Here is a 26,775-nt window from a genome sequence, read left to right on the forward strand (position 1 = left end):
ACAGGTTGCAGGACTGTAGTTCTTCTTGCTTCTGCTGTCTGCCCTCTGGTGGATGAGGCTATCTAAGAGGTTTGTGCAAGTTTCCTGATGTGAGGGACTGGTGGTGGGTAGAGCTGACTGTTGCTCTGGTGGGCAGAGCTTAGTAAAACTTTAATCCACTTGACTGCTGATGGGTGGGGCTGGGTGCCCTCCCTGTTGGTTGTTTGGCCTGAGGCAACCCAACACTGGAGCCTACCTGGGCTCTTTGATGGGGCTAATGGCAGACTCTGGGAGGGCTCACACCAAGGAGTACTTCCCAGAACTTCTGCTGCCAGTGTCCTTGTCCCCACGGTCAGCCACAGCCACCCCCTGCCTCTGCAGGAGGCCCTCCAACACTAGCAGGTAGGTCTGGTGCAGTCTCCTATGGGGTCACTGCTCCTTACCCTGGGTCCCAATGCACACACTACTTTGTGTGTGCCCTCCAAGAGTGTAGTCTCTGTTTCCCCTAGTCCTGCTGAAGTCCTACAATCAAATCCCACTAGCACTCAAAGTCTGATTCTCTAGAATTCCTCCTCCCATTGCTGGACCCCCAGGTTGGGCAGCCTGATGTGGCGCTCAGAACCTTCACTCCAGTGGGTGGACTTCTGTGGTATAGTGATCTCCAGTTTGTGAGTCACCCACCCAGCAGTTATGGGATTTGATTTTACTGTGATTGAGCCCCTCCTGCTGTCTCATTGTGGCTTCTCCTTTGTCTTTGGATGTGGGGGTATCTGTTTTGGTGAGTTCTAGTGTCCTCCTGTCGATGATTTCCAGCAGCTAGTTGTGATTCTGGTGTTCTCACAAGAGGGAGTGAGAGCACATCCTTCTACTCCACCATCTTGGTTCAGGCCGAGAGGATCACCCAACAGGATCTTCTTTTTGCCTACTTGTTCAATTACTGACTTTGGTTCTACAATTTAGTTTGGCTGTGCAGACCTGACCACAAAGTGCTATTTTCACCTTCTCAATTTGCTCAAAATTGCCAATCATTCTCCTTCTCTGAGGAGAATAGAAGGGTGAAAAACAGACTCCAACTACAGAAAAGAGGGAATTTAGACCAGCCACCAGGTACATATGCATAGCAGTGAGACTTGGATAAGAAAATGCCTTACTACTTGAGGATACTGAGATGATGAATTAGCTAAATATGTATATTAAATAATAAGGCTAACCTAGTCAGCTATTGAAAAGCACGTCTGTTTTACATTTTTTTTTCTGAAGTAGTATCTCTGATTTTCTAACTTGAATATTGAGGTAGTGGACTAGGCACAATAGTGAATGCTTAGCAAACACTACACAATCTTTGCTCAGATCAAAAAAGTCCCCTTCCAGCCAGCTGCTTGTAGTCCATGCATTTACTCCAGGATTCTTCTGACAGACAGTTGTAGCCAATGCCCTTAGAGCTCTAGCCCTCTCAGGATGGAAGAGCTAAGCCTCCTGAGAATACTCCTCTGTCCCTTGGTATATCCCTACTAGCAAGTTCCAGCAACGGCCACCATGAGTATTCCTTGAAGTTAACCCAATATGAATATTCCTTTTGCAAAAGAGATTTGGCAGAGTATGCTTTGCTAAAGATTCTTATAAACAGTAAATTCTCCTGGCGTAAGATCTAACGACCTCTCTAGACTCATCTCCTGCCACACACGCAGCATTCACCCTTCCTTCCATTAAGACTACTTGCAGTTCGCCAAGCACGCACCTTTATTTTTGCCTTTGTCCCCTCTGTCTATGCTGCTTCCTCCACCTAGAACACTCTCACCCCAGCCCCTTCTGCCCTATCTAGCACCTTCACTTATTCCATCTCAACTGCTACTACCCTGGTCCAAGCCAGCAACACCTCAACACTGCATCCCTAGAATAGTCTCCAAATTTACTCTTGGCCACCTCCAACACAGCCACAACACAACAGCCAGGATGCCTTTTTATAGTGTAAGCCAGAACAAGTCACTCCTCTGCTCAAAACCTCTTAGGGAGTTCCCCCATGTCACTCACAGTCAAAGTCAAAGTCCTTACAATGTTCCGCAAGGTCCTACCTGATCTGCCCTCCCCCCGCAATCCCTTGCTGCTCCTCTGTCATCACCTTTTACTCTCCCTCTTGCTCACTTCACTCCAGCCACCTTTGTTTCCAAACTTAGGGCTTTCCCACCCCCAGTTCCCTCTGATTGTAATGCCCTTTCCCCAGACATCTTACTTCCGTCAAGCTTTACTTAAACCCCAGCCTCTTATTGAGACCCACCTGGCAATCCTTCTTAAGACTGCAACTCACTGCCTCCAACCCCACCATTTCCCTTTAACCTGCTCTAATTTTATTTACTCCATGATTTTTTCACCTTCTCTCATACCACATGAACATTTTCATGTTTATTCTTTATTGTTTGATCTTCACACTTGAATATAAACTCCATGAAAACAGAAATTATTGTCGGTTTTATTCACTGATGTAGCCCAAGCATAATAGATGTTCAGTAAATATTTGTTGATTATAAATAGCACTTAACACCCAAATTCATATTTCCTTCTCTATCTCCATTACTAGATTGTGAGCTTTTTCCAAGGCAGAGAACATATGTTTCATCTCTGATCTCAAATACCCAACACATTTTCGGGTACAGAGTTGCACATTATATCAATGTTTACTGAAGGAATACAGAATGAGAAAAACAGTCGATAGATTTATAATGTGACTTTTTTGTGAAAATTAAATGTGTATGTTTTTTTCATTAACAAATTAATTTCAAGAAAGAAAAGTATATGCCTTCTAGAATGGCTGGCTTTTTTTTAACCTAAGCACCATCCATTAGTTATGTTCTATCTTCGTATTTGAGGCAAATTTAAAACCAAAGAGCATTAGCAGTGGATCTCTTGTTTGTCCCTGTTTTATAGATGAAGCCCCAAAAGTGAAAGTGATTTGCCCAAGATCATCATCTGGCTAGTGGCAGGGAACAAGGTTGAAATCCAAGTCATCAGATCCAGTGCTGCTTTTATACGTAACACAAGAACTCTGGGAAGTTGAGGACTTTGATCCCAAACACCTAACACAGTTTCTGACATACTCTCACTATTAATGGAATGTTTATTAAAGGAATGAAAGACGATCAGTAAATAAGTTCAAAATACGTTTCTTCCTGTGCTCCTTTTTATTATCCCTTTAGTGCTCCTGGGACACTTTCTCAATTATTTGGAGCTAAGGTGATTCATAAAACACCCAAACTTTGGAAGCTGAGCCTTAGACTCTACACCTTAGGATATTAAAAAAAAAAAAAAAAAAAAAAAGCTTCAAAGCATTTTTTATTAGTAAAATTTCTCCATCTGAAAGAGCCAAGTTATCTTGAATTCTAAAATAAATATTTAAATGAGAATTATGTTTCGTGGCACGAGACTTTTCCAAATTATTTTGAATAAATTTCCATGCACTCATCATGTAAAAGGAAAGCTTAAACCACCCAAGGCAGTCACAAACAGAGGAAACAGAGAGGGCTATTAAACTTTTAAAGAAATGCAATGTCACTGCCATTTTATGTGTTCACAGTACAATATAACCTCTTTCACTTTTTATTCTGAGACGAGTCCCAGAAAATGGAATAGACTAAAATCATAGAGTTACAAAAGGCCTTCCTGAAAGATGAACTTGCTTCTACTCCTCACTTGACAGAGGTGGAAATTCAGGATGTCAGCATTATGATCTTCACTTACTGAAGCACATAAAAGTGAACTCACCTGTCAGGGTGACGTGGTAACCAGAGTGCACCCAAACAAAAAGAAAAAAGAAAGCACTCCCACTTACTGTGCATGCTGCCAGAGGTGCTCCAAGACACAGCCAGCGTCAAGGATGCATTATCTTAGGAATAACACTCATAATGTTCCTTTGCGTGATCTGCAGGCCTGGGCTAAAATGTTTGAGAATGGAAAAACTGAGAATTTTACACAACAGGAAATTTATCCAAGATCACATAATAAATAGGTGACAGAGCAAACCATAAGGTCCTGAATATAGCCATTGATTCCACAGATAAGTTTAGACTTTATGCTGGGACCTGGGGACCCAACAGTTACCAAGACAGACGGGGTCCCAGCTTCATGGGGCTTATACCAGCAGCCAGTCCGCAGAACAGTCTCAAAGTATAGAAGCAGAATTAGTGGGGCTGCATAAAAAAGAATGAAATAATGCCATTTGCAGCAAGATGGATGGACCTAGAGATTTTCATACTAAGTGAAGTAAGTCAGACAAAGAAAGACAAATATCATATATCACTTATATGTGAAATCTAAAAGAATGATACAAATGTACTTATTTACAAAACAGAAACAGACTTAGAAACCAAACTTATGGTTACCAAAGGGGAAAAGTAGGTGTGTGGGGGGGTGAGCATAAATTACGAGGTTGGAATTAACATATGCACACTACTATACATAAAACAGATAATCAACAGGACCTACTGTAGAACACAGGGAACTATACTCAATATTCTGTATAACCGATATGGGAAAAGAATCTGAAAAAGAATGGATATATGTATAGGTATAACTTTGCTGTACACCTGAAACTAACACATCATTGTAAATTCATGATACTCCAATATAAAATAAAAATTTTAAAAAAGAATTAGTGGGGCTGCAATAGTAGGGTCTTGCCTTAAATTTTGTGTTCTATTTTGGTTTTGAGTTTTGCTTTGGATTGGAAAATCATTGTGCATCTTATGTCCAGAATAAATCTAAATTCACTGAACAAATCTTAATTCAAGCCTTATTCCCAAGGCTTGAATTATAAGTGAAGAGGGCATCTCCTTGTTACTGCTGGACTTGGTAGTCATAATGGGCTGGATAGTAGGACACACAGCTGTGACAGGATTTTTGCTCATTCGTTTGTTAGTTGCTTTTCTTTCTCTATTTCTTTCTTTCTTTCTTTTCTTTTTTTTTCTTTTTTTTTTTTTTGTGGCACACTTATCTCCTGGTACCAGCAAAGAGACAGACTACTGAGATCAGAGGCCCAGAGCCTCACGGAGATGGTCTAGCTTTGTTCGTATGTTTACAATCGTCCACACCTGAAAGAGGGGCAGAGGCAGAAAATGGGTAGTCCAGCCTTGCTGCCCCATTCACCTCTGTGTCTGACTCATTCCCATAGGTAGAAAGTTCCCTCCTGGTTGGAGGGGTAATCACAGAGCACAGGCTGGGAAGGGCAGATTTTCTGGGACACTGCACTCTAAGGAATATGTGTGAGCTGGCCCCAACCCAGCAAGGCTCTCCTCTTGAAAAGTCCAGGGCCATCCAAGGCACAGCGAGCAAGCCAAAATGGTAATGGCCACATCTTTAGATGAATGGGCTTTGAAGTTCCTGAAAGAGCAAACTGCTCTTGATCTCGCTTCCTCCCCTGGAACATTTGTAGTTCCCACAAAAGCACAGAAACTTGTTCCAGCTCTGCTGATCAAAAGCATTTTCAAAAATGTAAAGATAAATATCCTGTATTTTTTTGGCCCCTTTGTCTCTGGTCAGCTTCCTGGGGTCACCAGAATAAGATCTAAACCCCCAAAGGACACCACTCATGTGATTACTTATTTGTTTATGCATCACGCATCTGTGCTTTGGTAGCCTAGAAGCTTGAGAAATGATTCTCATTGTAAGGTCACACAATGGAGAACAGGAGCCTCTAGAAAGACTAATTGCCCACTTTGGCCTGAGCTTTCTGCTACTGCTGCTTGTTATTATGCTTATATGGTGGTTACTGTTATTACTATGATTATTATTTCATAATCCTTAATTTTTCTTGATCCATTTGAAAAGCCATCCTGTCTATGAAGAAGAAAAACATAATCATCCCCAATAAAGTATGAAAGAAATGGATTCTACCACCTTGCTAATTGGAAAAAAAAAAGTACAATGAATATGCTGTTTCCTCTATGTGTCCAGACTTTGGGACACTGTAGTATATTTACAAGGACATCACCAGTAAAGGTGTCTGGAGGCTGAAGAAAATATTCAGAGCATTTTTTAAAAAAATATAACTAACAATCTTCAAAAACAAGTTTAGCCTACATTCGTGACCTTTGGGACACCCAGTATTATCCCACAATAACCTAGTCTTCTAAATGCTTCTAATCACTGGAAATATTATCAGAGTTGAGTTGAAAATACACGTTTTTCCACTTTCATATGTATTTCTGCTAATATTCATCCTCAACACAACACTGGAACGCCAACATAGAGAAAAGAAGTATTTTCAGTGGGTTCAGAAAAAAATTCCTGACTAGGGTGGCAATCACATACTGAAATAGAAGGCTATTTGTAATGAGGTGGATAGACCTAGAGTCTGTCATACAGAGTGAATTAAGTCAGAAAGAGAAAGACAAATACCGTATGCTAACACATATATATGGAATTTAAGAAAAAAAAATGCCATGAAGAACCTAGGGGTAAGACAGGAATAAAGACACAGGCCTAGACTAGAGAATGGACTTGAGGATATGGGGAGGGGGAAGGCTAAGCTGTGACAAAGCAAGAGAGTGGCATGGACATATATACACTACCAAACGTAAAATAGATAGCTAGTGGAAAGCAGCCGCATAGCACAGGGAGATCAGCTCAGTGCTTTGTGACCACCTAGAGGGGTGGGATAGGGAGGGTGGGATGGAGGGAGATGCAAGAGGGAAGAGATATGGGAACATATGTATATGTATAACTGATTCACTTTGTTATAAAGCAGAAACTAACACGCCATTGTAAAGCAATTATACTCCAATAAAGATGTAAAAAAAAAAAAAAAAAAAAAGATTAGACTGTCATCTAATGGAGCATCTGATTATGGGAAGTCTCCCAGAGTTGGGTTTAGTAAACAATCTTAGGAACCTAGCAAAACTCTCATAATGCCTAAGCAGTGCGCAGAGCTTCCGAAGATTAAGGAAACTGATGTTATATGCTGAGGTAGGCACTGAGGAGATGGCTAAGCAACTCAAGGACAGGTCACTCTTCTGACCTCCCTCTTTATTGTTTTTTTAACTTTTTATTTTATATTGGAGTATAGTTGATTAACAATGTTGTGATAGTTTCAGGTGTACAGCAAAGTGATTCAGTTATACATATACATGTATCTATTCTTTTTCAAATTCTTTTCCCACATCAGTTGTTACATAATATTGAGCAGAGTTCCCTGTGCTATACAGTAGGTCCTTGTTGGTTACCCATTTTAAATACAGCGGTGTGTACATGTCAATCCCACACTCCCTAACTATCCCTTCCACTCACCCTTCCCCCCTGGTAACCATAAATTCATTCTCGAAGTCTGTGAGTCTGTTTCTGTTTTGTAAATAAGTTCATTTGTATTATTTCATTTTAGATTCTGCATATAAGCAATATCATACGATATTTCTCTTTCTCTGTCTGACTTACTTCACTTAGTATGACAATCTCTAGGTCCATCCATGTTGCTGCAAATGGCATTATTTCATTCTGTTTAATGGCTGAGTAATATTCCATTGTATATATGTACCACATCTTTCTCTCTTCCTCTGTCGATGGACATTTAGGTTGCTTCCTTGTCTTGGCTATTGTAAACAGCACTGCAATGAACATTGGGGTGCCTGTATCCTTTCGGACCATGTTTTTCTCCGGATATATGCCCAGGAGTGGGATTGCTGGATCATATGGTAGCTCTATTTTCAGTTTTTTAAGGAATCTCCATTACTGTTCTGCATAGTGGCTGTACCAATCTACATTCCCACCAACAGTGTAGGAGGGTGACCTCCCTCTTACTTTAAACATTTAACAAATGTCCACAGTATCTTTAGTTACTATATGTGACATCACCAGGCAAGAGTACATAGTCATCCTTCACATTTTTTCCCCAAATACCTAGCATTGTACCTGAGGTAACAAAGACACTCCACTTAGGTGTGTTTCATTCAAAAAATTATGATAGTTAAAGGATTCTTTTCACTGTCTAAGATAAATTAGAACTTGATAAGATGGCAGAGTCCCCAGAAGTTATAGTACTAAATAACAATTCAGAATATTCAAATATTTAATTCCATCCAAAAACTATAAACAATTTTACTAGCACAGAGTTCACCCTATATTAAATTTGCAAAATAACATCTCAAATACAAATTTATGTTCATCCACAAACTAAGCCACTGACCCAAGTATGATTAAATGTTCTAAGACTGGCCATTATTATTTTTCTTTATTATTTAAAAAAACATTTCCAGCTTACTGCGATATAATTGACATACAACATTTTGTAAGTGTAGAGTGTGCAACATGTTGATTTGACATACATATATATTACAAAGTGATTACCATCATAGCCTTAGCTTACACCTCCAACCCATCACAGAATTACCATTACTTTTTTTGTGGTGAGAACATTTAAGAACTATTCTCTTTGCAACTTTCAAGTATACAATACAGTATTATTGGCTATAATCACCACGCTGTATGGATACATTAGATTCCCCCCAAACTTATTCACCTTATAACTGGAAGTTTGTGCTCTTTGACAAACATAATTGCTGTATTAAAAAATAGTATAATTTTGAAACTTTTCAGAGAACCTTTGGTTTTCAGGGTGAATTAGTGTCAGGTACAGAAAAGGATGCAAAAAATGAGTAACTAAGTCCTTTCTGCACTCAGGTAGCTTCATGACTAGTAAAGGCAGTAAGAGACTATAACTTACACCATACAGCATTTTATCTTTGGCATTTTAAGAGAGGAACAAGTAGAATAGTGTGTAGGTACAAAGGAGAAATCAACAGAGAGCAGGAGTTTAGAAAAGGCTTCCTAAAAGACATAACACTGGATATGACTAAGATTTCGTTAGAAGTGGAGAGGGAAAAGAAGATTTTCCAGGTGAAGCAATCATTCCACACCAGCATATCAATAACTTTTTAAATGTGTCATTTCTGTTTAACTTGCATTAATTCAGACCTCTTTTGGAAACTAAAATTAAATAGTCAAGAATTGATCTGATTTTTTAGATTAAATCTGAAATGTGCCTTTTCAATCTCTTTCTATAAAAATGCATAAAATGTTCCCAAATCACATTGTTTGTGTTATTATCTTAACCCTGAACTTCAGCTAAAACCAGTAAAGTGTTAATCTGAAGAAGGGATGAAAAGAAAAAGAAACCAGAAATTATTGATGGCTACCTGCCTGACAATAGCCATTTTATATTTCATTCATTAATTCTCACAGAAATCCTGTCAGCTAAGTAGATATTATTTCCCCAAGTTTAAAGATTTAAATGAGACCCAAAGGAATTAAATCACTTTCTCAAATTTGCAAAGCTAAGTAGTGTCCAAAGCCAACGTAAGACTGTTTCCTAATCGCACACAATTTTCCACTATTGCTTACGAAGGAGAAAAAAGTGAGTTTTTACTGAGAAAAAGGAGGCAGCCCCATTGTCATTTGGCTTAGCTTACTGTGCGCAGCTGCAGTTAAAATAAAAAATTGCTCCAAAATGTTCATTATCCAAAAATGAATTTGTTAACTCTGTCATTAATTGCCATAATGGTGTCATCAATAAAGAATGACTCTTAGCTGCAGCCTCCGATTATATACTTCACTCCTTCCTCTGAGAGCATCAAATTGCACTAGATCAATATTCATGATATCATACTGTTATTTCTGAGAATCTATAGTAAATTGCAAAAAAAGAGTAATCAGCCTATAGGTCACTGTGTCTTAAATGCTCTTTAAGACTACATTTTTCTTTCCTGTCACCCCATTGTCTCATTCTAATTATAAACCTTAACACTTAATTAAAAGTAAATTGTTAAAAGAAAGAGGGAAAATACTGGGTCTGAAAACCTTCCAGAATTTCCATCCCAGACCATAATAATTTTGTGGGTTGATTTGTTTCATGTTTTTCCTGTTGTGTTCTTATTGTTGGGTAGTGGTGGTTGTTTTGTAGCACACATCACAAGTCAGGTTTTCTTTCTAAAAAATTTTAATATACCTTTGGTACTTTCAGAAATTACAACTTTTTATTTTTAAGAATTTTTCTGTCACAAAATTTGTTTATAGGTTATCCGATCACTGATGATCACATGGTAGCACTATACCAGCCTCTTGCGGTACTTAAAAAATCTTCTCTGTCCCTAAAATATTATATATTTATATATTATATATATTATATATATATATATTATATATATATATTATATATTATATATAATAAAACCTTAATCTTTGATTATCTCAATTTTAATAAAAATAGAAAACAAAGAAAATTTATCATGTCCCAATCATCAAAAAACAAGCTTTTGGATAATGAGGTTGTTTATATCCTCTTCATTTTTATTCATTAAGAACGCTGTGTCAACTCCAGAAATATTTTAAACAAAACAAAACAAAAAAGCCATATATATATATATATATATATATATATATATATATATATATATATACACACATATATATACACACATATACACACACATATATAAAATGTTTCTAAAAGAAAAGCAAGAGTGCCAACTTCCAGAGATGAGTTCCTTCACTGCTTTTGCCTACCTAAATTCTCCTATAAGTATATCCTATGGATAATCCCTCCTCCATTCAATTCCTCCCTTTTCAGTGCAGAAATTTACTAAGCTCTTTTTCTGTCCTTTTTCTTGCAAGGGTCTTTTACTGATGAATTAATCTAGTAGCTAAACAGTGTAAAAAAAAAAAAGGTAACGGAAAGTCTACTTTATTTTATTTTTCTTTAGAACATTATATCATAATTTTATTTAAAATGCTGCAGCAATATTTAGGATTCTGACAGACACTTTTAGAAGTGCAGTAAGATAAATTCATTTGAAAACAGAAGTAAGAAAACAAGAGGTGGATATCCCAGGAGTAGATATCCACTCCTTTTTGCTGGTCTCTTCAGTTTAATTTAGTCATCCAAGCTATTAGACCAGGGATTGAATGAATTAATACAATTCCATGAGTGTATAGGCTCATCCCTTTTTACCACGTCTCAAGCCACAGTGTGGCAAGGAGTTTAGTTTCTTGTCCCTCATGTTTGATGGCCCATCACAAGAGCTCACTCAGTCAAGAAGCTAAAAATGAAGACTTTGCCAAAAATTCAGAATCCTAAAATCCTAATAATAGTTGTGAAGATGTATGTCATTTAACACTGTTATTTTTTAAAACACTTTTTCTTTTTTTTTTTTTTTGCGGTACGTGGGCCTCTCACTGTTGTGGCCTCTCCCGTTGCGGAGCACAGGCTCCGGACGCGCAGGCTCAGCGGCCATGGCTCACAGGCCCAGCCGCTCCGCGGCATGTGGGATCTTCCCGGACCAGGGCACGAATCCGTGTCCCCTGCATCGGCAGATGGACTCTCAACCACTGCGCCACGAGGGAAGCCCAGTCATTCAATATTAATTGCTGACCTTCTGTACATCAGTCCCAGCTCTAGACACTAGGAATCAAGCAACGAAACCTAACAAAAGCCCTACCCTTGTAGAGCTGATGTTCCATAAATAAGCTAGCAAATATACAGCATGTCACAAGGAGGAAAATCAAGCAAGGCTAGGGGACTATGGAATCCCAGGTGTGTGAGGGCGTAGTTGCTGTTTTATATAACGTGGTCAGGGGAAACTTCATGTATGACCTGGAAGCAAGGGAGCAAGCCATGTGGACACACGGGGGAGAGCATTCCCAGGAAGCAAATAACAAAGCCTGAGGCGAGAGTCTGCTTGAAGTATTCAAAGAAGGCAAGGAAGCCGGGGTGGCTGGGTGGAGTTAGCACAGAAGAGATAGAGGAGGTGAGGTCAGGGAGGCAGTGGGGTCCAGATTCTGGAGGACCTTTTAAGGATTTTGGCTTTTACTCTGAGTTAGATTAGAAGCCATCAGGAGGCTCTGAGAGAGGTGACAGGAGCCACAGAGAAGATTTAGAAGAGGGCACATTTTAAAATTATGATTACCCATCAGAAAAGCTAATAAAGAAACTTAAAGAGGCCTGTCAAGGTTGGCATCCTAATACCTATCTTCTATAAATTCGGAAGATTCTAAGACATTTTAATTTCACGAGAGTAAACCTTTTGTTAAAATCTTCAAAGTACTCAACTAGAACCAGAATCCATTCTGTTGTACGCTACCAACAAAGCACAGATGAATTTACTTTTCATATAAAGTTGTGATTTTTATACTCCTGACTCAAAAATGGACAAAAGTACTTACCCAAATAACAATGTGGTTCTATAGAAGTTTGTGCACTCTCCAGCCAGACTTCCTACCATACAACTGTTGATCATATCTACAAAAAGAAAAAAATCACAGAGCAATGCTTGCTTAGCCCTGAATGTCATGGTGATAAGAGGATATTCTTTTCTCTGCAAACCTGTCTTCCCCACAGCACAAGGCCCCTACTCCACTTGTGTGACTTGAGTCAGTCCTCAAATTGTTCTGGCCTCTTGCACTTCCTGTGCATAATAGTGATAGTAAGGTGGCCTACTTCTGTCCCCATAATATTTATTATTAATGATAAAACCATCATAAAATGTTGTGCGCTTCATTGATCAAAGTATTAAGTCATTTCTACTACAATTATTGAAGCATCTTTCTTATGTCAGACACTGGAAAGGGGACAAATAAAAAGATGTGATTACTACCCTTGAACAACCACTAATCAGCTGCAAGAGGCAAGCATATATCTTGAAACATAACGTGAAAGCAGGATGCAGTAAAGGCTAGAAGTATTAAGGCAATAAAATCACCTGTTTGGTACTTTACATTTTAAAAACATACTTGTACATATAGTATCTCATTTGATTTTTATACCATTTGTAAATGAACTGTGCTTATTAAACACAGTTGAAGGTAATGCAAATTTCAACTGGGGATTGAGAAAAGAGTAGGATTAGCTCAAGAGAGCCCTCTCAAGAGGAACTTGAGGAGTAAGACATTTTAAAATTGGGTAAATATTTGCACAAGTGTAATATGTAAGACACCTTAAAAATCCCCAAGCTAAAGCCATTGCCTTCTCCCCCAAGGATGGAATCTCTTGCTCTTTGGTTTGTGATGACCTTGGATTTTCTATTCTGGGGAAAACTGCATAGATTATGGCCTGTGATGGTTTATTCAGTCTCACTCCGTGTCAAAAGGTCAAGATACCAGAAAATTCTGCTCGATATTTCTTAAGAAAAAAATACTGAAACTCATTATATGATTGTGGTCATCATCAACATTCCGGAACCTAGCAAGCACAAACTTTGCTTTCAAGAGCAACATTGGTATAAAGTGAAATTTCAGAAATGACATTCTGCTAGAAGTTTATAAATACTGCTTTTATCATGAAGAAAAACATTGTTGATGTATCTTGTGTCATCAAGAGTTTCATATTCTGGTTCTGCTTCACTGAGAATGACAAGGTAATCTTGCTTGGTTCCTCCAAATTGGAAACCACTTCACATAACGTGTTGACTGAAAATATTCCCTCTGTAAGTTTGGAAATGTCTTCTTTCCCGAAGCCAGTTTTTGCTTAATAACTTTGTCTAGAAGGTAACCCTAATTGAAGGTTAACTGCATATAATCAAGTATTATGATATAAATGAAATATACTGAACAGAGAATCAGGAGATGTGAGGTCTGCCCCAAGTTGTGAGATTAACCAGCCCTGAGGTCTTGAAGCAAGTTATCCAAGCTCTCTGGTCCTCAGTTATGTCATATCAAATAAAAGAATCTTTCTTGAAAAGAACCTTCCTTTTTTAAAGAAAATTTTAATTAAAACCCTCATTTCTCTCTCTCTCTCTCTCTCTCTCTCTCTCTCACACACACACACACACACACACACACACACACATCACACACAAATACACCCATTGGAATAAGTTCCCATCTTTTTTTCACAAAATCACCACAGAATAGTTTCTTTACTTTATCTTTTAGTACCACTGAAACAATGGATCATTTTCCCCACTTCATCAAAATTTCATCTAGTCAATACTGTTTCTCATCCTGTGGGAGCATCTTTAATCGACCCTGGCCAGTATGTCATTTTTCCTGTTTGTTTGGAGTTCAAAATAAAATTGCCCAGAATATCCATTTTCATGTGAATTTCACCATAAGGGAAACAGCAGGTAAGAAGTAGAGAAGGCAGACCAGGAATTGACAGCAACTCATTTCGACCATCAATTTTTGTTTATAGCACATGAGATGCCATCTGATTGCTTTATAAGCCATCATTAGAGTAAACGTTCATGGTCAGGGGCAACAGTAAATTTACTGAAAAGCTGGAAAAAAACCCATGTAGCTTTATGTCTTCAAATTTTTTTCAGATTGCTAAAATAAAGAATCAACTTTTGAACTTTAAGACATTTTTAGCTTGTCCTAAAAGAACACATAAAAGCAACTAAATCATTCTCTGAACCATTTTTTGTTTCTCTAGCCTAGGTATTTGATTTTCCCTTCCTGCATCGTCCCCACTTTCCAGGAAGTGTCATCTCCAGGGACTGCTGAAGGTAGACTAGTGAGAGAGATTCAGCAGTTTGGATGATACTCTTCTACCTACTTGATGCCTCCATGGCAAATAGGAGGCAAAATAGGAAAAAACTCTGAACGATGTTCTTGATGTTACCTCACAACCATCTGATCCCACATGCTGAGAGGCTTCCAGAGAACTCGCACTGAGCGGATTCTTTTAGCAAAATGGGGTGGAACCTTTGAGATTACTCAAAGTTTTCAAGCTCTTTTAAAAAATTCACCTATTTCTTAAACAGTATTATACTAAGAAATACAATATTGAAGACAGATAAAAGTGGAGTCACTTTGATTGAATTCAGAAAGCACTAGGAACCCTGACACCCATCTGATAGCCTGCTTCCTATCTCTTCCTTCTCCTCAGTTCATTGTACTCATTTGCTAGACGAGGAAACTGGAGACATATTTCAATCAATAAGAGAAAGTTTGTATAATAAATATATATTCCATTGATACATTATATAATATAGGACATATATAATAGGAGCTTCCCTACTTACAGATTTTAAACTTCTTAATTTTTATTCAGATTAGCGAAGTTACGATCTGGAATAAAAATTCTACCCACTCTATCACCATCAAATGAGGGCATGAGCAGTTGCATGTGGCCATCATGTCCACAGCCACTGCACTTTGTTACTTTGAAGTGTTTTTATGAAAAGCGTTTACCCCATTTTGAAAGGTTAAAAGTAGCAAGAATGTTAACAGCTAGTAAGGAGATATACTTGTAAGAGAAAAGAGATGTGGGATCATTTTTTCTAAGTGTTGAGAAAAGTGACCAATTTTGCAACACACATATGAGATCAAGCATCGCTGATCAAGTTCTGCTGATTCTCACAGACAGCATGACTCAGAACGTGGGGAAGCCCATGTCCTTGTGCTGAGCAGTTGTGCATCAAGAAACAAGGAGAAGCAACCGACCAAAGAGGGGAAACTTTGGAGTGCGGGGCTACAGAATTGGTAATTTATCTCTGATGCCTATTGACCTTGTGATGATTCGTAAAAAAGATGTTAAGATTCCGATCAAGAACTGAAAACTGACTCTTCATAAAAGCATTGCTGTTGAAACTTCTGTCCCAAGCCACAGGTGGTTCATTGGTTTCAAAGCCCACGTAAATCTAAACAGAATCAAAGTGAGTATTCAAGTTGTGAGGGAGAACATAGCTGCTGAGAAGATCCTCAGAGCATGTGCAGGGAACATCAAGGGTAATCCCATCCCAGCAGATTTTTGACGTAGAAAAATTGGTGTATTTGGGAAGAGAATAATATGCCCATTTTACCACTTCATATGTTTAGTAAAAATGATGGGACTGTAGGTATAAACTCCCCTCAGTCACTTTGAACTTAGGATCAAAGGATTTATGGACAGCTTTTGGGAGTCCAGTTATATTACAGAGAATATAATATTCATATATCTCATATTATAGAGAACCAGTTTGTTCTACACAATGAAAAAATAAATTTCTGAGTAACACTAAAACCCCCTTATCTTGAATGATGTGGTCTATCTGAAGGGCACTAAAATTTTTATTTTCCTTTGGAGATACAATTTGGTTGACAGAATGAAGTCTAATCACAGTAGCCCTCATTATTATCAGAACTTCTTGAGTTATTTCCAAGTTCTGAGATTATTTTCATTTTTCCCCCTAATTTAAAAATACAACATAAAAATAAATTGTATTGTGTTTCAAGTCATAAAAATCTCTACTCATCTGCTAAATGTGCAAAATTCTCCCCATAAAGCTAATTAACTAGATAAAAGGTCCATATCAGGCTTGAAGCAGTTCCTGTCTCTAAGGGCCTAACTCAGTAATTAATTATGTTTCTGAGAGCCTCTGAAAACACTTTTCCCTTCCTGGGTCTTTAGAAATGAAACATCTTGGGATTCCTCCAAAATATCTTAATCTCTCAATCTGCTTAGAGTCCAGCAAGTTCCTACAAGGAAACAGAGCTAAATGTGAGTCCTTTATATCCTCATCATTTAACCAGTTACTTACCTCAGGGTTCAGATAACACCAATTAAATTTTAAATCAACCTCATTTTTCAGGCATTGTTAACATTCAAGTGGCCATTCGTTTGGGGTCAGCTTAGCACATTGGCTGGGTTGAAATCAAAGATATTAATAAAGCATGAGTTAAGCACTGAAAGTGTAGAACAAATAAACAGATGTGCTGTTATTTAATAGGCCACATCTTGGTCCCTATTAAAGTTCCAAATGTTAGGTAGGATGGGTATGGACATGTCCTACTGGCCGAGACTCTGGCAGCACCGCCTGCCATACCATCATGTTAACTTCATTCCTCTACTGAGGAAAAGACCTCCCAAGAGATATGGCATTTTATCAGCTAGAACCCTAGTTGTGTGTGAGCTGCTGAGGGCAAGATCCTGAAGGAATGTACATGGAGAGGGGATCTAAAGGAATTGGTACCCAGGAGGGAGGAGAAAGGCGAGGATTACCTTCCCCACTGAATCATTTTGCCTAGCCCTCTACTTTGTGCTTCCCCCCAAATCCAGACCAGATGGTTTTTTAAAGCTCCTCTGGGGAAAGTAGACTATAAACCATCTAAGCATAATCAAAAGATGTGCACAAATGACAGTGATTTTTTTTTTTTCTTTTGCGGTACATGGGCCTCTCACTGTTGTGGCCTCTCCCGTTGCGGAGCACAGGCTCCGGATGTGCAGGCTCAGCGGCCATGGCTCACGGGCCCAGCCGCTCCGTGGCATTCGGGATCCTCCTGGACCGGGGCACGAACCCACGTCCCCTGCATCGGCAGGCGGACTCTCAACCACTGCGCCACCAGGGAAGCCCGACAGTGATTTTTTATAAAGCCCATGCATGCCTAGGTGTTAGCACCTCAAATTACATGGCTGTGTCACTGTCACAGTCTGAATGTACTCGCCCCCTCTATATTGTCTCCAGGTTTGCAAAGCTTTCAAGTTATTCTTAAAGAAACAAGAGTAATATAAACTTCAAAAAACAACTAGTAGAGGATGGGGTAGATAATATCAGAAGATATATACCTTCTTGAAGATACAAAGCTACCCTCCAAAGACTACTTGAAATGAAATGTTCTTCCCTTTCCCTTGGAATTTCATAGTGTCACCCTAACAAAGCTGAAGAAAGTTGGAATTTTTAATTACAGGCTCCCTTGCTATGTTTACCAAACAGCTAGTAGCCCTGAGGGTGGAGTTAGGCTGTTTAAAGTCATGTTTTAATCTCCACTGTAATTGCAATTCGATCGCTGGTGTAAATTACCTAGTAGGCTTGCCACCTTCGGTGCCAGCCATTTCCCAGAGTGCGTAATTTTGAATTAAAAGGCTGATATCCATCCAAAAGCTTCCCAGAATGTTTCATGGGCTCAGTGAATTATGCATTAAACAGAATTCTTTAAAAAGAAGGCAAGAGGTTCCTTTGATGTCAGCTGGGCTTTTTCATCATATTATGGACTATTAATTTCTAGACTCTCTTAGAGGTCGTTTCTTGAAATCTATGTTCAATTTAGGACTTATTACTGATCTTTCTCTAACCTTTATATTTTATTTTAACAGCATCATACATCACCCTGAATATGGCAGGTTCTGGCAGAAACCTGGTGGTTAATTTCCTTGGGGGGTGGGGAGAGGGAGAAAATGACAATTTGCTGCAAACACACCATCTGCTGGACAAAACATGTATATCCTTTTAGGAACTTGCCTGCAGTTAGGAAAATGCTTCAAAAGCCTTATATAGGATAAGACCAATTAGGGAGATGAGATGTATATGGGGGATCATCTGTGGGACGTCTCTCAGTTGTATTCAAATGCCAGTGGCCTCCTTTGATGATTTGTTTAACACCCCGTAAGAGATAACCATTGGTTGGTATGTTTGAATTTGAGCTATATTCCCTATTCAAATGTAACATTACAGGTTGTAATAAGCAAAATTGACCCTAAGAAAATAAACAGGATCTCCCTTATGCAAAAGGATATAAGGGCAGTCAAGTTTCCACCATCACGTGCAAATGCAGATTCTGGGGAAATTATTTATGTTTTACAGAATTGCATATTACTATTCTCCTTTTTTTCCATACACGAAGCACTTTGAAATTTGTCAAGAGCTGTGCTTTTCTACACCCTTATAAGTTGGGTGAATATACACTTTATCATTCAACACAGACACTTCTGAGAGTGAAAGAGAGAGCTGTGAATAATTACAGCAGAACAACGTGCATAAACTGGGACTGTCCTGGGCTAATTCAGAATAAAATGTCTCTCTAGTCAGAGGTGATCCGATCTCCTCACAAAGAGAAACCAACTCTCAGTCTCTATCTACTGCCAACTTATGTTAGAGAAGAACAAAAATTAAAAGTTGAAATGATCCAGCACAGTGAAAAGGTTCCAGACTGAGGCAGTGAGTAGAAAAACTTCGGTTTTCATCACAAGTAGGTTCAGCATTGAAATTTTTCGATTCTATTTTTCATGCATTAATTCATCCATGGCTAAATACCATGGGAAAGGCCAGATAAAGTTTCACGAGAACCTAAAAGGGATTTAAGTCCCTTCTAGCTGAATAGATACACTATCACATGGAGGATGCAGAATTTTGAAGTGAGCTTTGAAAGACAAGCAGGATTTGGGCAGTGGGCACTCCAGTAAAGACAGCAGCTTTCAATAAGTAATGGGGCAAATCAAGAAAAGTACAGTGCTTCCCCATCACATCATTAGTACAGCTTTTCCACAAACATTTCTTGAAGCTTACTAAGTATCAAACACACTTGGACACACTGATGGATAAAACAGACATCGATTCTTACCTGCAAGAATACACAGGCGGGTAAGCAGTAGGATTTGAACGTATCTATTTAAGAGGCCATTTCTGAATTAGAGACAAATTTAGGAATCACCGGCATATTTAAACTGACAGGAAACAGATAAGACAGCTTAGGGAAAAAAATGTAGAGGAAAGAGGAAAAGGCACAGAACCAAACCTGACTTACTCTAATACTGAGAAATAGGATGAAGAAATTCTCAAAGGAACAACAAAAACAAAAAGTTAGCTGGTATGGTAACAATTAAAAAAAAAAAGATTAAAAGGATCATACACCATGATCAAGTGGGGTTTATCCCAGGAATGCAAGGATTCTTCAATATACATAAATCAATCAATGTGATAAACCATATTAACAAACTGAAGGAGGAAAACCATATGATCAACTCAATACATGCAGAAAAAGCTTTTGACAAAATTCAACACCCATTTATGATAAAAACCCTCCAGAACGTAGGCACAGAGAGAACTTACCTAAACATAATAAAGGCCATATATGACAAACCCACAGCCAACATCGTTCTCAATGGTGAAAAACTGAAACCATTTCCTCTAAGATCAGGAAAAAGACAAGGTTGCCCACTCTCACCACTATTATTCAACATAGTTTTGGAAGTTTTAGCCACAGCAATCAGAGAAGAAAAGGAAATAAAAGGAATCCAAATTGGAAAAGAAGAAGTAAAACTGTCCCTGTTTGCAGATGACATGATACTATACATAGAGAATCCTAAAGATGCTACCAGAAAACTACTAGAGCTGATCAATGAATTTGGTAAAGTAGCAGGATACAAAATTAATGCACAGAAACCTCTTGCATTCCTATACACTAATGATGAAAAATCTGAAAGGGAAATTAAGAAAACACTCCCATTTACCATTGCAACAAAAAGAATAAAATACCTAGGAATAAAGCTACCTAAGGAGACAAAAGACCTGTATGCAGAAAACTATAAGACACTGATGAAAGAAATTAAAGATGATACAAACAGATGGAGAGATATACCACGTTCTTCGATTGGAAGAATCAACATTGTGAAAATGACTACTACCCAAAGCAATCTACAGATTCAACGCAATCCCTATCAAACTACGAATGGCATTTTTCACAGAACTAGAACAAAAAATTTCACAATTTGTATGGAAACACAAAAGACCCCGAATAGCCAAAGCAATCTTGAGAAAGAAAAATGAAGCTAGAGGAATCAGACTCCCAGACTTCAGACTGTACTACAAAGCTACAGTAATCAAGATAGTATGGTACTGGCACAAAAACAGAAATATAGATCAATGGAACAGGAGAGAAAGCCCAGAGATAAACCCACACACATATGGTCACCTTATTTTTGATAAAGGATGCAAGAATATACAATGGAGAAAAGACAGCCTCTTCAATAAGTGGTGCTGGCAAGACTGGACAGCTACACGTAAAAGAATAAAATTAGAACACTCCCTAACACCATACACAGTAATAAACTGAAAATCGATTAAAGACCTAAATGTAAGGCCAGACACTATAAAACACTATAAAACTCATAGGCAGAACACTGTATGACATACATCACAGCAAGATCCTTTTTGACCCACCTCCTAGAGAAATGGAAATAAAAACAAAGATAAACAAATGGGACCTAATGAAACTTAAAAGCTTTTGCACAGCAAAGGAAACCATAAACAAGATGAAAAGACAACCCTCAGAATGGGAGAAAATATTTGCAAATGAAGCAACTGACAAAGGATTAATCTCCAAAATATACAGTCAGTTCATACAGTTCAATATCAAAAAAACAAAACATGCAATCCAAAATTGGGCAGAAGACCTAAATAGACATTTCTCCAAAGAAGACATACAGATTGCCAACAAACACATGAAAGGATGCTCAACATCACTAATCATTAGAGAAATGCAAATCAAAACTTCAATGAGGTATCACCTCACACCAGTCAGAATGGCCATCATCAAAAAATCTACAAACAGTAAATGCTGGCTAGGGTGTGGAGAAAGGGAATCCTCTTGCACTGTTGGTGGGAATGTAAATTGATACAGCCACTATGGAGAACAGTATGGAGGTTCCTTAAAAAACTAAAAACAGAAGTACCATATGACCCAGCAATCCCACTACTGGGCATATACCCTGAGAAAACCATAATTCAAAAAGAGTCATGTACCACAATGTTCATTGCAGCTCTGTTTACAATAGCCAGGACATGGAAGCAACCTAACTGTCCATTGACAGATGAATGGATAAAGAAGATGTGGCACATATATACAATGGAATATTACCCAGCCATAAAAGGAAACAAAATTGAGTTATTTGTAGTGTGGTGGATGGACCTAGAGTCTGTCATACAGAGTGAAGTCAGAAAGAGAAAAACAAATACCATATGCTAACACATATATATGGAATCTAAAAAAAAAGGTTCTGAAGAACCTAGGGGCAAGACAGGAATAAAGACGCAGACGTAGAGAATGGACTTGAGCACACGGGGAGGGAGAAGGGTAAGTGGGGACGAAGTGAGAGAATGGCATGGAGTTATATACACTACCAAATGTAAAACAGATAGCTAGTAGGAAGCAGCTGCATAGCACAGGGAGATCAGCTCGGTGCTTTGTGTCAACCTAGAGGGGTGGGAGGGAGATGCAAGAAGGAGGGGATATGGGGATATATGCATATGTAGAGCTGATTCACTTTGTTATAAAGCAGAAACTAACACTCCATTGTAAAGCAATTATACTCCAATAAAGATGTTAAAAAACAAACAAACAAACAAAAACAAAAAGAAAAAATATCTCATTCTTCTCTCCAATTTGGGAATGTAGGTAGAGCTCAGAAGAAATGAAGCTTGTCAAGGTGTAGATCAGATGTAGCTTTAAGTTTCCTCCTTATCCAATAATTATCACAATAATTTTAAACTTATGAATACCTTTCTCCAAGGAACCCTAAATGCTCTGTGTGTCCCTTCTAATGTATTTCCCTAGGACTGTTATTAAATTATAAAATGATACATTATTGAAAATTATGCAAAAACACTATTACCATCTATGCTATATTCAGTTTTAGATTTCCCGTGGGGAAATACTCAGTTCTACCTTTTCACTTTCAGTGAGGCAAATCAAAGCAGAGCTACAATTCCAATCTTATTTATGAATATAAAATTACCTCGAAATATAGCTCAGTCATTCTCCCCAACTCCCTCCTGTATGGTACAACCTGTCATGCTGTCCATCATTTTTTAATGAATCTTATTCAATGAGCTGTTTGGGGCCTGCTTCTGATTTCTTTTTATGTTAACCTTTACAGAAAATTTAAAGTATAACTTGGGCTGGAGGTCAGTGCAAGGAACAGCAAATATTTCTCAGATTTCCTGAGCCTAGTCAGAGTTCAGCTGTTGTCTTATTAGGCTTCAGTGTTAATTTGTCCACTCAGTAAATATTTAATAAGCATCCAGTACATGTTAGGCCCGGTACCTACACATTGAGGCTAGAAAGGTGTCAATGTCTACCCTCAAGAAAGTTAGAATCTTTTGGAGAATACACACGAGTAAAGAGGTGACTACAATACAGTGTGATAAATCTACCCTACTTTGGACACAATTAACCTTTCACTTCCTTATTCATTCCTCTTTAGGCTTCTATGGCTTCTATTTCTTTTCACAACACTATTCTTCTATGACTTCCATGATTCCATACCCTCTTTGTCTTCTCCTTCCTCTTTGGCCCTTCTCTCTCAGTCTCCTTGGCAGACTTCTTCTCCTCATCCTGCGTCCAGACTCTAAATATTGGGATGCCCAAAAGCTCCATCCTACCAATCCTCTCTGTATAGTTATCGCATCAGATCCCTAACACTGAACATCATCCATGTAATGATGATTCACAAATGAATTTTCTCCATCCCTGACCTTTCTGCTGGCATATGGAATTGTATATTTAATGACTTCTTTGACATCTCATCTGGATAGCCAAAAAATATCTCAAGTTTAGCATATCCAACTCAAAGGTCTTTATTTTCACCTCTCCTCCCTGCACCAAAACACACACACACACACACACACACATGCACAACGACTCCTTTACCAATTTCAGTTAATGGTACCATCATCTGTTTATTTAAATAAAATTTTATAGCCAATCAAAGATTGACTCTCTTTTCCTCATTCCCAATGTTCAGCTCATGGCGCCACTTCAAAAGATATTTTCTGGGCTTCCCCGGTGGCACAGTGGTTGAGAGTCCACCTGCCGTTGCAGGTGCCCCAGTCTGGGAGGATCCCACATGCCGCAGAGCACCTGGGCCCGTGAGCCATGGCCGCTGAGTCTGCACGTCCGGAGCGTGTGCTCCGCAACGGGAGAGGCCACAACAGTGAGAGGCCTGCGTACCGCGAAAAAAAAAAAAGATATTTCCTAAATCTGACCACTTCTTACTGTCTGTACTCCTCTTCCAAGCCATCCATCTCCATCTCTTGCTTTGATCCCTGAAACTGGAGCTTAATGGTTTTCCTTGTCTCCATTCTTATGTTCTTAGAGTTCATTCTCCACATAGTAGCCAGAGTGAGCTGTTAAAAATGTAACTCTAATCAGAATATCCCCTGAACACTTTTCATTGATGATAGAATAAAATCTAAATACATTACCAGGGTCCATAAGCCCCTATAGGATCCAGTCCCCCACCTGCCATGACAACTTCATATCTTGCACCACTTTCTTTTTATTCTCTATGCATGAACCACACGGGCTTTCTTTTGTCCATCAAACACTCCAAGTGTGTTCCAACCTTAGAAACTGTATTTTCGGCTGCTTCAATCTAGAATATTCTTCCTCCAGAGCCTCGAATGTCTAACTCCTTCCTGTCTTCAAGTTCAACTCATATATTACTTCCCTGAAGAATCCTCCCAACCATCATGACCCGTCATTCTCTACTCCATTACCTTGCTTGACTTTTTGTCATAGCACTTACTGATCACAATTTGAAGTTAGAGTATGTGTTTGTTTGTTTGTTTGTAACCCACTAGGATAATCTCCATGGAGGCAAGGATCGTAGGCATGTTGTTCACACATATAGCCTTAGCATCTGCTGGGTGCTAGACAAATACATGAATCAATTCAAGTTAGAATCACATACTATGAGGATATAAAGGAGTGTCACATATCCTAACTTGGGGGGGGGCAGCAAAAAATAATACATGTCTTGAGACATAAATAAGGATTAGTAAGAGGGAGTCAGGTAAAGGAAAGGAAAAAAGGCAAATACGTGGAACTTTCAGGGAGTGGAAAATGATTCTGTACTCACAGAGCACAGAGCTTGAGAAGGATGGTCTGGGACACAAGTAGTGAGGACACACATTGGGGAGAAGGAAGGAGGGGGAGGGAACAGTTAAGCATCTGTTAGAGAAGTAAAAGGATCACATTGTCAAAGGCATCGAGTCTCCTGTTGAGGAGTTCGAACTATTTTTCATGAAGGCAAAAGCCCACTGACAGGTTTTGATCAAGAGGGGACCTAGCAAATATGGTTTTAGGAAGATTGTTCTTGCCACAGTGTGGAGAATGGATTGGGGTGGCGAAGGGATGGAGGTGGTCTCAACTAAAGTGTGGAAAGTCACTTACTAGGCTGCAAAGTCTCCTTCCCTGGAAGTCCATAAATGTAGTCTTTCTGAGCTGCTTTAGTAAATGGAATAGTAATGGAACCCGCCTCACGGGTTGCTCCTAGAAGTCAAAGAATTAATGCGTGTGAATCAGGGAAGATGGAGAGAATTCAGGGTCTTTTAAAGTTTCTCAACCTCTCCCTTCACCCTAATTAAAAAGATGCAATTTGGGGGGCTTCCCTGGTGGTGCAGTGGTTGAGAGTCTGCCTGCCGATGCAGGGGACACAGGTTCATGCCCCGATCCAGGAAGATCCCACATGCCGCGGAGCGGCTGGGCCCGTGAGCCATGGCCACTGAGCCTGCGCATCCGGAGCCTGTGCTCCGCAACGGGAGAGGCCACAACAGTGAGAGGCCCGCGTACCGCAAAAAAAAAAAAAGCCATTTTTTAATTGCTCACAATTAAAACTCACAAATATGGTCTCAAAAGTTATTAATCAATGAGAAGCTCAAAGCAATAACACTGAATCTATCCAGAAGACATTTATACCACAAAAGCAACTATCTAGTATGCAGCCTTGAGCCAGAAAGGGATTTGGATCTACTGAAGTAGACCATGCATTACACACACACACACACACACACACACACACACACACACACACACACAACACATGGCTGTCTCCTTAGACATTCTCTCGTATTGCAGACTGCGGTATTTCTAGTCTGGATCACTGCTTTCCATGGTGACAGGAGAAAAATGAATTCCTTCTCAAATGTCCCATTTATAGAAATTTTCAAATCACACTCTGAAGGTGTTTGCTTATTTTGCCTAAAAGCCCTGGTTGTCATTCCTAATCTTCATTTAACAATTATTGAAATGCTCACTATGTGTCTCTTACTGTGCTAAATAGTAAGGATGCATAAGACATGGTTTCTGCCTTCAAGACAACTAAATCAGCATGTGAAAATCACGGTAGATGAACTCAATGTTTATGGAAGCACCATGAACAAATATGTAAACTGGACTGCGGAGCCAAGATAGCATAGACCATAGTTCACAACACAGGTGCTGGAGTCATACAGACCAGGGTTTGGTTCTGAGTCATTCACATACTAGTCTCATGACTCAACCTCTTTCACGCTCACTTCCCTCCTCTGTAAATATCAATAAGGACCCACTTTATTGGGTTAAATTAAATGAGATGATGTATGGAAAGCACAAGAGTGGATACTAGCACAACCCAAATAGATGCATACACAGCAGTAATCATAAATATAATTTATGATTCCTTCCTTACATGAGTATAAGAAGGAACTGTTGAGAAGGTACTAGAACAAGGGCATTTATTATCCAGTAAAAGAAGGTGCATGTATGCCAAATGCCTCAATGTCCAGAAGAAGCCTGCAGCCTTAGTCACTTCCCAGCAACACCTACAATCCAGAAACTAGATACAACAATTAGCAATAAAAGAGGAAGGTCTGACCCAGCAATGGCGCCTGATGTGGTCAGCTTCCTGGACATGCAGATGTATGCTTTTGACCGTAAGCTTCTCTTCCTGGCACCAAATCGTTATCTCATTGACCAGATCTCTGATGGGAACTGGGCAAAGACGCCGTAGGGTATCCCCCAGCCATCACACAGTGACCCCAAAACATCTGTCTCCAACTTCATTGCTGTAAGATGTATCTGCCTGCAAAATGTATCCCTGCCGAGCCTGCTTCAATAGCTCCAACTACTCCACCAGAAAGAAGACTTCACTTTCTGTGGCAGTTATCACAGCCAGAGACGCTTGATGCCATTTGCTGAATTCATAGGATGAAAATGAAAAGAGAGAGTAATAGCTGTCATTGTTTGTATGTCTTTATGCATGTGTGGGAAGCAGTAAATCTCAGGAAAAAAAATTGTCTTCCATCTTTC

At 39.0% G+C, this 26,775-nt stretch overlaps 1 protein-coding gene across 1 annotated transcript in view; it reads left to right on the plus strand.

The window, feature by feature from the left end:
* Positions 1-26,775, plus strand: part of GRM3 (glutamate metabotropic receptor 3) — a gene marked incomplete at both ends in the record, with an annotated part of 104,662 nt that overhangs the window by 29,225 nt on the left and 48,662 nt on the right. The gene's annotated exons all lie outside the window — the stretch shown is intronic.

This window comes from Mesoplodon mirus (genome assembly GCF_964341445.2).
Source record: "Mesoplodon mirus genome assembly, chromosome: 9".
Lineage (NCBI taxonomy): Eukaryota > Metazoa > Chordata > Mammalia > Artiodactyla > Ziphiidae > Mesoplodon > Mesoplodon mirus.